The sequence below is a fragment of the Neopelma chrysocephalum genome, unplaced genomic scaffold (genome assembly GCF_003984885.1).
Source record: "Neopelma chrysocephalum unplaced genomic scaffold, ASM398488v2 Primary Assembly neopelma1_24, whole genome shotgun sequence".
Lineage (NCBI taxonomy): Eukaryota > Metazoa > Chordata > Aves > Passeriformes > Pipridae > Neopelma > Neopelma chrysocephalum.
This window is the reverse complement of record NW_020897693.1, coordinates 1,743,525-1,757,690: the sequence shown is the minus strand read 5'-3', so window position 1 is coordinate 1,757,690 and position 14,166 is coordinate 1,743,525.

Genomic DNA, 14,166 nt, shown 5'->3' with positions numbered 1-14,166 from the left:
CCCCAGCATTATCAACTGTTTATATAAATCTGTCTATAGTACCAGGTTGCCCTATTAATTCAAAACCTGAACTGCTTCTCCAAGGAACCATCAAGGACCGAGGTCACCAGGCCATTCTCAGGCATAATACCTACAAAAATCAAAGAGTTTTGTCCAGGAGGTATAATCAGAGTAGCATCAGGCCTTAGTTTCAGGCATCCTTTACACAAACATTATCAAGCACTGCTACACAAGTGCTGTCTGTTGCTGCCCTTGGACACATTTTTTCTGACCCTGCATGGCACTTTCTTTTGTGTCTATACAGGAGTTTGTGGAATGAGGTAGTGAACCAGGGTCAGAAAAAAAACTGATGAGCTTCAATTTAGGTGAGCCTGAAGTGGCTCAACATACAGTCACACAATTGCTTCTGCTTATGGCAAGGTACAGTGATGAAAATGAAAAGTGGAAGGCCCTTGGAAAGGTGGAACTGATTCTTTCAGCAATGGGCACTGTTTTATGCTGACTTACATGTTGGCAAAAGCTTTGTTCAGGCTGTAAATATCCCCCCACTCACAGTCTAAAAGAAGGTTGAGGAGTGGAAAACTAAGGCTGGAGCTGAAACTTCCTTGACATCAATTACACTCACCTATGTTAAAATCAAAATTAGTCAAATAGTCCAGCTTTTAGCCTTGACCTTGTTTCAGAAGCCCACTATGAAGCAATATTATCAGAATGAAAACTCTGTGTCAAATTTGATATATTTCTAGTTCTTAGCACGTATAAGAGATCTGGCAGTTTGAATAAGCACTTTGTAGGGGTATCATTTGATGCCTTAAACGGGGAGGGAAGAGAAGGAGCAAATACATTTACTGTAATGAACACCACTGACATGCAAAATGAATGACCTAATAATTATTGCCATATATTCTGAAACAGCATGTAGGCAGCCAAATCAGAGTCTGGCTGATTTACAGTGACAGATCCTTCTCCAAAGAACCTGCAGTCTTGGTTTCAGACAAGACACAGTCAAAGGAGGGAAGCAAGTAAGTGGGTGTGAGAGAAGGAAAACATGTCATCAAGCTTTATTATTGACTGCTTGCATGAAACATATGTTCCAGGTTTACTTTAAAAATAGTCTGTGTGCCTATGTCTGGAGACACATGTGCAGGGATTGACCTCCATAGCAAATTCTACACAACTTTGCTTTTTTTTCCCCCCTCCTTTCATTTGCACTGAGCTGGGACTGTAGCTCAATACATGAAAAGAGCAGCAGAGGCCTTGAAATAAAATAACAGGTCTGGTGAGCTCTGCTGGTTAACGAGTTGAAATACAAGCCACTGTGGATTGTTGGGAGCAGTTGTCCTTTGAAGTCACTTGATATTATTGCTCCTGAGCTGGCACACAAGGTTTAAAGAAACGAGCATCGTTTAAAGTGCAGGGAGCCTACATGGATGTTACTCCTTTTATACAAACTCTCACTGCTAAATGAACTCTAAAGCTTAACAGAAAGGGAAAATTCAATAAACTCAGAGCAAATTTTGGCTCTATATGCAAATTAGCCAACTATCTTCAAGCAGAATTGTAAAACAGTATTTTTAAAAGTACTGCTTGCATAATTTAATACATTACTTGTGTAGATGCATCAGAGCAGAACTTTCCATGCAGGGTGGTTTGTCACACCCTTTCAAATGCTGGATAACTGGCCACTGATTTCTGAGGGTGTTACAGCACTAACTCTTGTCAGGGCATTAGAATGCACCCTTAAAATACAACTTCTGCAGGCTTTACACACCTACATATTAGCTTGTTTACACTTTAGGTTTATTTGGAAAGTTTTGTTACAATCCCCTTCCCTCAGTTTTGAAAATGTTCTAGGAAATTATCGATGTTACATGAAAAAATAGTTTCCATTGACAATAACTTTTTTCCTCTTTCCTGCCAACCTGCTCCTCCCCTATTCATCAGCACCTGCTCTGAATTTCATGAACAGCCTTGTTCAAATTGCTGGGACTCCACAGGTTCAGTATTAGGATCCTACTTGGTAAGAAACCTGAAGAAAGGAAGTGTCTTTCCAGGTCTTGGCAAAACCTCCATATTTGTGTGGTACACGGCAAACTCAGCAGTACTTTTGTAGTTCTTGATGTAATAACATGCCATATGGATTAAGGACTTACTCTCACAAGCTGTTTTTTGATGCTGCTGTTGCTCAACTCCCTTGCCCCTTTTCCCTTCTTTTTTTTTTTTCCTCTTTTAACATGTTTCTAAGCTACCTTCTGAATTTTTCCCCTCCTCCTACTTTGAGGCAAGCACTTCTCACAGGAGGAGGGAGCACATCTCCTCAGATGCTATTCTGGGGAGAACATTGCTGTGGAGCACTAGGGTAAGGGAGATACAGCTTCAATTTCTGGTTTCAAGAATAACTCGAGTAACGAGTGGTATCTTATTTCCCCAGGAGCATAAGCTTTTGATGAAGACATCTTCTGTGTGGTTGCACACCACCTGGCAGAAGGAGGCCTGATCTACTCAAGGCTTCCTAGGAACTGTTATAATGAAAACACTAAACAATTTCACTCTTCTGTGCCTCAGTTCCCCCCACATTGGAGTGTGTGTGTTCCCCTTTTCTGAATGGTCACAAGTAGTCTTTCCCTTTTACTAGCCCAATGAAACCACTGCAGAGTGATCTCAGAACACAATCCTGCTAAGCCAGTCTTGGGATTTTATAGAGTTTACTGGGGAAAAAGAAACAAAACAAGAAAAAACTAACAAAAAATATCTGACTCATAGAAAGAGCTCTTACATATCTGAAACATACTATCATCAGCTTACTAGCACTGCACTTCACATGGCTTAATTATGTGATTATTTAGTCTATTATATCCAAAAGAAATTCTTTTCATCAGTCAAATTGTGCTCATAAGAAGGTCTTTGAAAAATGTGTTAAAAGCCTTTAGGAAAAATACTTAATCCTTGTTTCAGTTTAATGTAATCCCCTTGTTTTAATCTCTTACAGTGTAGTTTTTTACATGTAATCAGGCTATTAGTTTATGCATTTAATTATCAGTGGAGCCTAATATTTTTTTCCCCTTCTTTCCAATGAGTCTCCACTTGATAGACATATCTTAAGAACAGATGAAAAGAGACTTTGGAAAGTAAGAGAGACATGGATCAGCTTTTGAAAACATTGGTGCTTGTTGTTCTTACCCTTAGCATAGGGTAGCATAGAAGCAAATGACTTGCTTTCAGCTGCAGATGTCTAGCATTTTTGTTTCCCTTTCTTTCACAGTTGCTTTTCACTTCCTCACTGAAAAGTACCTCCATAATTCTATTACAGGTTTCCTTTTTGGAATGACCGATGACTCATGAATCACCAGTAGGTTAAAAGTTTAAAGCCAGAGTTGTATTTTTTTTTATTCTTTTTTTTGTTTTAATTCTGTCCCTACGCATTTTCTGTGTCTCCTGCTTTCTGTCCTTGCTTTCAAAAAATATTACCCTGGCCAGATAATAGAGGGTCAGGCACTCAAATTTTGCCATTCTTCAAAGAAAGATCCAGCACACAGAGCTCCAGGTGTCCTGTAACACACAGAACAGCACATAGAGCTGTGCCCATCCACAGGAGTGAGCTGATTAGAAATGTCTTTCCTTGGCTAATAGAAGAAAAGACATGTTTTAAGCCACTATATTGTAAATCACTTATTCTTAGCCCTGACAGGAGTAACTAATGATCTTCAGCAGGTGATTCCAATGTGAAATAAAACAACCTGATAATCTGGGTATTTTGAATTAATTTTGACATATTTCCTGACTTCAGGGTGTGGATTTTTGAAAGCAGTATCTCCTGCTCCCTACCTGTCAGGTGTAGCTAGGAAAGAAAATGGCATTTTAGCTTAGAGGGGTTTATAAACCAGTCAGGGTAGTAATGAGCACAGACCTTGCTGCCTTCTGTTCTGGTGGGGAAGGAAAACTTTCCTGCCTCTACACTGCCTAAATGAAGTGGGGATGGACAGGGACAAGAGTGTGGAGAATGAAACCATGTCAGAAGAAGGGAACTGAGTCCAAGAAATACAAACTGGAGAGGAGGTAGCTGAAGGGAACAAACAAGAAAGGACAAAAAACCAGCAAGAAGCCTGGACAATAGGAAAGTATCAGGCAGCAGGAATCAACTCCTATGCAGTAACAAGGGAGGAAACTCAGCCTGTGACAACCAGCACACACCTTGTGGTTATCAGGCTGTTCCACTGTAACCACGTAACAAAGAGCTGCCTGGGAGGGACAGGAGATCCCGCCACAGCATCTCCCCAGCACATCAACACTGTAGCCAGGTGAACCGGAAGAAAGAGAGATCAGGGAAAATCCTTTCTTGAGGCTTTGTTAACCCAGCTGTAAAGGCCAGTGACTGCAGAATTTGCAACAGGCAAGAGTGCTGGGAATTTGAGGAGGAAATGACACTCTCAAGTGTTTTTTTTTTTGCTCTAGTTTCAACTTATACTTGGTAAATATGGAGGAATGAGTGTTTCCCTAGATGATACATAGTTTATATCATCAGTTTCTCTGCAATACACTCCTTTCCTAGAACATTAAGTCTTAGCTGCTGCTTTTATAATCTGGGGCATTTTCATGTTGATGTGTTTACCTACATGACTTGCCAAAAAGCAATGGCACAAAGTAAACGGGGTATTTTAGCTTAATTTAACAGGCAAACTTAAGGAAAAAAGCAAATCCAGACCTATTACTCCAGTTTACACAAGTCAGATTGCAAAGCATGTATAATGGCCTTTTCAAGTATGTTTTGCAAACTAGTTTGTGTAAAACAAGCCAGCTGAGCCAGATTTAAATTTCAGTTGTTTAAAGTCTCTCATCATGTGTCACTGAAGTGATTCACATGCAGATCACTTAATCTAGTTAATGAACACAATTACCATTTTTGACAATATTAATTGGACCTGTATTTATACTCCTTTCTGCATTTTACCTTCATAACCACCTCCATAATTATCAGCTCCTATAGCTTTATGTGCCTAAAGGAATAGCTTACCTTTATAGAATAAATATTTCATTATTAACTTCTCTTTAATTTCTCCTCCTTTCAATACTTTCCCCCACAGAACTTCCAAGCCTTTTTCTTTCCCTCCAGTCATTAGCAATTGGGCTAATGAAAACTGGGCTAATGCATCTTTGCAAATAACAAGAGTGAGATACCAGCCTGATCAGAAATCATCCCCCACACGCTTTCAGCTCAAGGCTTATAACTACTAAGTCACAGCAATTCTGGCTGAGTTGTTGGGATGTCTTTTACTTGTAAAATTGAAGGACGGAAAGAACGGATGCTTTCCTAGTTCAAAGATGGGTAAGGCAACCAGCTTATGCAAAAGGTCACAAGCTGCACTGTTTTGCACAAGGCATCAGAGTCTGCAGGTGAAAGGAGACAGGTTGGAAATGCAGAAGATGTACCCAGTTAACCCAATGATTCGCACATTTTCAGCTAGAGCTAAGCAATATTCATGTTAGCATTGATATAGCAATAGGACCACCTTTGATAGAAAGTACTAGTCTAGGTATTTTTAAAAGTCACAGGACAAGGCAGCCCTTGCTCTGATGTGACCACAGTACAGGCAGACAAGCCAGACATCAATGGAGGAGACAGGCACAGGAGCTGCAGTGACTGGAACTGGGTGGGAACAAAAGCCAGCTCTCCCAATTCCCAATCCATTTCCCCCTCTGCTAGACCCTTACTTCCAGCCTGTGGTGTGGCACAGACCATGGAGGAGGTATACATTTATGTCCACCCCTTACTGCCACAGGAGCTGTACACAAGGTAATATGTGAGACTTATTCAAGCTAGTGAATAAATACAGGAGGTCAAAGAGTATTAGAAAGCATTGCACCAGACTACTGCATTTCATATCCATGTTCCTTAATAGTCCCAAGTCCATAATTTTATAGCCTGAGAATTTATGGTTTCAGGAAGATTTTTGATCCATTTACATGTTAGCAGCATAAATCACTGCTATTTCTATAAACAGGTTTCCTTCTCCATTTCTTGGATATCTGCATTTCTTTCTGCAATAAAGAGAACCACACATACTCTAAAGATCTGTCCATAAGTAAAATTTTCCAAGAATTTTTTTCCCAATGTTCTTAGTAATATATATCTTGCAAATCTATGGTTTTGAGACTCTTCATTAAAAAAAAAAATGTATTTCACTTAGGGCTTCAGATCTACCATTTATCTTTTTCTCTATGTACAACTGTTACATATTTATGTTACAGACTATCAAAGTCATTAGTCTGTAGAGTTATCTCAGATTTGTTTATCATGAAAGCCCAAACTTTGTAATTAGCTCAGATGACACCAACAAACCTTCAGTAGCTCCATGGAAACACAAACAGAAGTTTGACCTAACATTTGACACACCTACCATGATATACCAGAAATTGGGATACTCACATCAAAACAAGCAAATCAGTGCACTAAAACATGCCTCAGTGAAAAGTGGATTAATTTTCAGCTGATGCGCAGTGGAGAACAGAGCTGGCTGGGAAAGTTCAGACAAGCCTGTTGTATTTTAATTTTCCTACTTGAAGACCAGCTCTGACAAAGGTGGTTCACCCAGTGGGGAGGTATCACTCCAAAACCTGCCTGGCTTCCTCCTAGATGAGCTCTCTGACTGTTGCTGTCTGCCTGGGACGTGGCTGCCAACATGAAAGTTTCTCCTTTTCCATCACCCATACCTGGCAATTTCAGGTGAGGAGGACTATGAGAATCAGTAGCAGTGGCTATGGCACTTGAGAAAAGATTATTTTCTTTGGACAGAAGAAAGTGAGCTCAGCCCCCGAGGTTCTCATCTTTACTTAAAAAAAAAAAACATAAATAGGAATATTTCAGGTTACTGAAGGGCAGTGCTATGGAGACCTGAATTGCCACAAAAGGCTTTATTACACAAATATATACTGCTGAGAAAGATTGCATCAAAAGGCTCAAAAGGAACAACTCCAAACACTTTATCGTGTATCTTTTGATCTGTCTAGATGAAAGGCCTAGTTATTATGTAATACAAATGAACATTATGGCTGGTTCTGTTGTCTAGAAACTCACTGTGATTTGTGCTCTACAAGTTCCAAACAGTTTGGTCCCTCACCAAAAGCTTGTATGTGGGAAGGTTGCTGTGATACATAGCATATAATTGACCTGAGAAATTTCCATTTTGTTCAATTTGCTAATGAACAAAAAAAATATGAGACACAAGAATGGAAAGTACTAAATCTACTGTCTGAGTCTGAAAGTATTTTAGATATTGAACTATGAGCTTTAATGAGAGCAGGCCCTGAGTCGTTACTGACTAGATTTCATATGACATTATAAATATTTAGTACATGACATGCATATGCCCTGTTCCTACTGCTTTGTGTCTCTGCTTATGGCTGTCAGAGACACTGTCTAAAACAGATCAGTCTTGCAAAATCTTTCTGAAAAATTAGCCACAAATACAATAAATGTATTTCAACGTTGATTAGCTGATCATAATCATTAATATAACTATTCATATTAATAATTATGTAGTCAATTATTGAGCAAAATAACTAAACTCCTGCTCAATCATAAGATGAGATGCAATGAAAATAGGTCTTCTTCCTCTCCTTTGCTTTAAATATGATAGGTGGTCAAAGACTCCCTTAGAAATAAAGAATTACTTTGCATGTCAACATACCTTTCAAATTGCAGAAAGAGGCTTCAAAAGTACCTCATAATTCTCAACAAATTCTTTCAATAGTGTAATGTTTGCAAAAATTCAGAACTCGTGTTCATAAGCTATTCAGTTAAACACAAGATGACTAAAGTTAATTTGATTTTTCTTCCTGATGTCATATTTAAAGTATGAATATCATTTAGACATTAGGAGATAAAAAGTATGTCAATGAAGGACAAGTAAAAATTCAAATTACTAAGGAGCAAAATTAAGTTAATTTCAATGTGGAATGCTTGCAAGCAGTGTGTAATCAGTCTTCAGTTTAAATGACTCTTAATTAAATAATCTATTATTATGTTCACTGGCAAATCGAGCCTAAACATGTACAAGTGCAAAAGCTAAAAGATTCAGCTACAGTCAGCATTCAAATATAAAGAACTTTCAGTACAGTAACATTGGCCAAAAATGTATTTTTATCTGAGGGGTTTTTTTGGGGGGCTGGGTGTTTTATTTTTTTTTAAAAATCCTTCAGGGCATGAAGTGCAGCTGAACAATCCATTGCATGTTTCACTAGGAGTAATAAGGGTCAAATTCCAGCCCAGGGTACAAACCTCAAAATTTCCATGACATTCATGAGTGTCATGCATTCACATCTGAGTGCAGTCTATCCATAAACAAACACAAGCCCACAACGAGACATTCTCCGATGCTGTTCCAGAAGTCTGTTGCTCACTTGTCACTTGGGCACACCCATGCCTAATTTTCTTTTCAGCAAATAGCATTATCCTCTATACCCCCCACTCCGAATGAAGCAATTACTCATTTCAAAAAATAATAGAACAGTAGTCCCCAAGCGAGTGCATTCAACCATCTTTCTTGATGCTGAGCAAACATCATGTCATTTCGAGTATCATGCCGAAGCTTGGCCCTGCTTCTGAAACAGGATTAGCGCCAGCCAACCAGTCTGGCAGGACTGACAGTCATTGACTTCAAATCAAACATCACCTCCACCCCAGAACGTGCCCACAGGGGCTTCCTTTGCAGGATTTGCTGAGCGGAGAGAGGGTGTGGATAAGGCACCGAAAGCCACCTCCTGACTTGGGAACCCAAGTCCCACTTTCAGAAGAGGTACAGGTTTTAGTGTCTGTGACTTCCAGAGAGACCTGTCCTCCAGAAGGATGCTGCTTTTGAAAATCACATGTGAACACAGTCCAAAAAAATCACTTAGACCCTTTCTGAAAATTGTAGCCCTGCTACACAATTCAAATGTTATGCCTTTGATAATTAAAGCCGTAAACTAATAAGAAGGGAAGAATATTGGTTTAGACCAGGACAAAACTTTTACAGTTTCATACACTGAAACTTGTCTAGATTTGCCACTGGTGACTTCCTTGAAATTCCAAAGAACCGTGTCCAGTTCTTATTCAAACACAGACTGAGGACAAACATGGAAATATTTAGGCTCTTTCCTTGAGCCCAACTTTTCTAGGTCATAGTAATATATGGGTAGGAAGTGAATTAACTCAGTATTGTCCCATTGAACTGTTTTTTAAAAGCTCACATTCATAACATTGTGGTATTTTCCTTGCTGAGCATCTGAGCATCTCAGTGCCACATCTGAGCAGGTCCACTGACCAACTGAGCAAGACAATCATAAAGACTTATATTGAAAGCCTAAATTTCCACAAATCCAACTGCCTGGCTCAGCTGATGCTCAGCTAACATCACATTTGAGAAAAGAAAAACCCCAGCAACTGTCACAGATCCCAACCTCTTTCTGAGACATGATCCCGTGTCCAAGTTACTTTCACAGAATGAAATCCAAATCAAGAGCTGTCACTACTGAGGGCATAAGCTTAGCTCTACTACTCCACCAGGATGCTAAGGACATGAGACATATCCAAAGGTAGCTGGAAGAAGCAACACTGCACATTAACACTTGATTGTTGGTTCCCTGGTTTTGGAAACCTATCACTGTCTTTGATCAAGGAAAAAAAACCCTCAGCACTGTAATCTTGCTTTCAGGCTTGCTATGGTTTTAACCTACTGTAATTAACATTATTGAGTGCTGGTGTTGATAACAGAGTTGCTTCTGCAGCATAGGGAGATCCATCCACCTTGAACAAGTGAGATCATGGACAGATCCCCATGACAGCCCCATGTCACTGATACAGAGAGGCAGAGCATCCAGGCAGGGCCACCACCAGAGCTCACACACTCCTCACACCACCTCACAGATCCACTGCTAGTGGACCCAAGAATACTGATTCAACAGATGATCCTCCTGCTGTTCATCCCTGTCTTTCCCTCCTGGCATAAACTGATCAAGTATGGTGCCACTGAATAAAACTTAACCATCAGTAACTGTAATGCAAGACAGACCAAGCTCATAGCTGAGGTTCCTGTTTCAAAAACTGGCCAAGGGAGTGAATAATCATTATGTATTTATTTATTTGGACTACAAGCCTACCCAGCGAGACAGCTAGAACCTGTAACTCCGTTGACTTCAAGGAGTTTAATGTTCAGGGCTGTGAGACAAGATGCATCCATGCAAAGAGTGGACTTGAACAGCAACCTGACTTTGGAGAATCATGCCATGTGGTGTACCACTGTTAACTCTCTCATCACTTTTGTCTCTATTTTACTACACTGCATAAAACTGGAAAGGAGAGATGCACACACAGATCCCTCAGATGTGCTACACTGATGGTTTTGAGATGTTTATGGAGCTAAATTGCATGAAAAAATATGTTTATAATAAGCCTTGACATTAATCCCATGCTGGTAAATTAATCTAGAGGGAAGAAATCTCCTTACACAAAAATGTAAGGCATTGATATCAATCTCCCTTGTTTTTTCCCTATCATTTGGCAAAGGCAAGAGAATTCTAGTCATTACTGTTTGTTGGAATTCTAGCCAGAACAGATTCCTAGAAACATCAAAAAAACCTTCTTAGCCCAGAAAATATTTCACAGAAAAAAAAAAAAAAGTAGGCCAAAAGGTTATGTCAGCAAGTTAAAAGAGGCAAGACTACATATTCATATGCAAAAAACTAGTCACTTTTGTATATACTGAAAATTCATACATCCTCCTCCTCAGCATGAGCAGCAAACATTCATAGCCTGAAAACAAACATTCAGGGAATGCCCAGACTGGCCTTCCTAAACAGCAAACAATTAACTCAAGGTGAAACTGCGCTGCAGACATGTCCAAATCCAGGCTGTGTTTCATTCCCGCTGGCCGAGAGGAGAACTGAGGTCGAGCGTAGAAAAATCTGGGAAGCCTGCAGGAGCCGTATTGCTCTGAAGAAAAGCCATGGGGGAAGAAATGGGTCTTAATAGCAGCAAAGCAAAAAGTAGCCGACAGGTGACTGTGGCACTTGCTGTTCTCTTCCCATGCAACTAACTGCATGAGAGCATTCAAGGGAAGAAACGTGGAAAAGGAGCGTTACAGAACAGGATTTGTGGCAGCAGTTTTAACATGTTTCAAAATAAGCCTTTCTTATTAGGCACCTCATCAGCTAATTGTTCCAGTGCCTGAAAAAACATCCTGGTTTTTCCTGACAAAAGAGAGCTGCTGCTAACTAGAGTCCAACATAGTGTGCTCAAGGACATCTCCTCCTCCTTCCCAACACGGAGCAGCCGAACGGGCCAACCATTCCATCACAAGCATGTTACAGTGACAGATACCCTCCTCCTCATCTTGCTTCAGTAGGGAAGCCAAAGCAAGACATGAAGGAGCTGCAGCATCTTGGCAAGGGCCCTTATTAGGCAAACAAAATGTATTAATCCTTTACATAAATCACCCGCTGTGTCACAGGCAACTTGGACATGTTTTAGGAGTTGTGAGAGTTGCTACAAGATCTAATCTATACCTAACAATGGAATCCACTCCAGTGATAACATCTGCTGGCTTCTCATGGCTGCATCTTCTCCTCACGGTTGCATTCCTTTGCATGCTCTCTCCCTGCTATGTGTGTTCCCTTTCTGTCTTTGCCTCCTGCTTTTCCAGACCTTATTACAGGGCTCCAGTTCCCCCAGAATGCCTCTTGCTCAAACTCCACTCGTGTGCCAGTGACCTCAGGGGACTGGGAGCAGGGAGAAGGAGGCAGGAAGCCTGGGGGAAAGTGAGAAGTAGGAGAGGGAACTCCTTCGACCAAAACACTGGGTTTCTTCAGGAATTCAAGGCCCTGGAACAGCACAAGTTCCATAGCAATATTTCTTCTTCTCAATAGAGAGTCTCCCCCCAGGAGATTCCACGTTTATGGGAGTGTGTTAATTATTCATTCAGATGCTTTTTAGCTCCACTTTGTTGCTGTTAAACCAGGAACAGAACCACATAACTGAGCAATTTACCAGGCACTTAATTGAGCTGCAGACCTGGAGCAGTGCTGTCTGCAACTTAGTCTCACGACTTAATTCCTACAAGGGTTGAGAAAGAAACCACAGGAAACTACAAGGATGACATATTATGTCTTGGTGAGCATTTTTCAAATATATCATCCTAGGAAAAGTAAGCATTAGGAGTATTATTGACTCTTCTAATGATCCCAAATGTTCAGCTTATGATATTGGCCAAAATTTCTTTTTTTTTTTACCTCCTGCACTGAAAAATTATGAACCTTTCTTTCGCATGATAAACAATGGGAGCTTACATGAAACAACGTGTCACATAACACGTGATACAAAGGTGGTAGCTCTTAGACCAATCATGAAGATTCACCTAAAAAAAGAACTAAGTAGCAAAGTGCTGTCGCTGGCACTACTCCCAATCTATCTCTAGGATATATCTGAGGTAGAATTTATAGTCCATAAAACCAATCTATAATTCAAACTTGGTTTGATTTCAACACAGTAGCTTAAAATTAAATATTTATGTAGCTTAAACAAAAGTGGCTAGTGGCTGGATATATCCTGGACTCTGGAACTGTCTTCCTTCCTTCCCCTAACACAGCTTGAATTGGTATTTTGGAGGCATGCTATTTTGCAACCCATGAAAAGCAGAGAGTTGAAAAGAAAACAGGTGGACATTCAAGCCATTTGTATTGGTTACAATTTTTCACAGTAATCTAGGCTAATATATTTTTATGCATTCATGTCAAGAAATCTTTACAGCTCTTTTTTACACTAGAGAGTATCAATAAACTCAGCTCCAAGGAAAAGGTCAGAAGAAGCCTCTCCCTCCTCTGCAGTTTCCTATTAAAACAAGCCCTGCCTCTCCCCTCCCTGACCATGGGTAGGAATCAGTCTTTGGCCATTAGTGGGATGTATGTGACAGTAAGTTTGCATACCAGCTACTTGAGTTGCTTTACACCAGACACACTTTGATCTTATGATCAAAACATATTTTCATTTTGAACATTTGCATCCCTGCTCTACCCAGGTGAGCTCCAGCCATGCAAACAGGCTGTGTTTGCAGGACTATGCAAAACATCACCGAGCTTCACACAGCAATTTCTCTGAGTTGAGAAAAGTAACAGCAAGAAGGGCTCAAGAAGGCACAACAACTCCTTCTATTAAGCAATTTATTGTGTTACTCTGCTTTCCCACAAACCTTGGGGAAAAGGGTGACATACATGTTCATAGGCCCAGTAGTGAATTAGATGCACCTTGTATGAAAAACACATGGTTCTTGCCAATACAAATCAGGCAGTGTTCCACAGTTAACTGCTAACCTCTAATTTTAAGAGGGATGGTTTTGCAGGAAAAAAAAATCCTTTCCCTAACTATATATTTCTTTTGTGTATTTAATTCTTTCAATATAAGCAAAAATAGAACTTTGCTATGGTATCATTAAGGTTAGATGTTTGCACTATTTGCTAGAGAAAAACCCACTTTACTGCCGTCATTTCTTAAAAGGCTGCAATTTGAACTCTCTCAGGAAATAGCAAATTTCAAATAAATCACTCTTTGTTACTCTTAGGTCTTCAGATGAAAAAACTACTAAGCGTATAATGTCTGCCAGAACAGCTGTTACACCAGTTAAATATGTGGTTTAGCAAATTCTACTGGCATAAGTTTACATCCAGTGTCCCATCCAAAGAATTCAGCATTATGACCTACATTAAGTTCAGGATGAGAACAAAGTCCTAGATGTGTTTTCTTCCTCCTCATACTGGCATTAATAGGCTTAGACTGCAGTGTTCCACTTGAAAAACAAGGCACACACTAATCGAAGCCACATCCATATATGTACAAAAATACCAAGACTTAAAAGGTTTTGTATGCACTGGTGCTTCCCAACAAATGCCTAGGCTTTTGAGACCTTGGGGAGGGGTGAAGTTCCATTTGTTTCACATCCTTTTCAATGCAAAAAAAGATGCTTGAAGGACTCCTCCAACACTGTGCTGCTGGTAAACAGGTTTTTTTCCAACGTGTACATGCCCAGCTGCTGCAAATCCTCACAGGCTGGCACCCTGCTTGGTCAGGCCAACTTTAACCATTACAGTGGGATAGGGCAATCCTGCAAGGAACAGAAGCACAGGTCAGCTTCTGGTACCTGC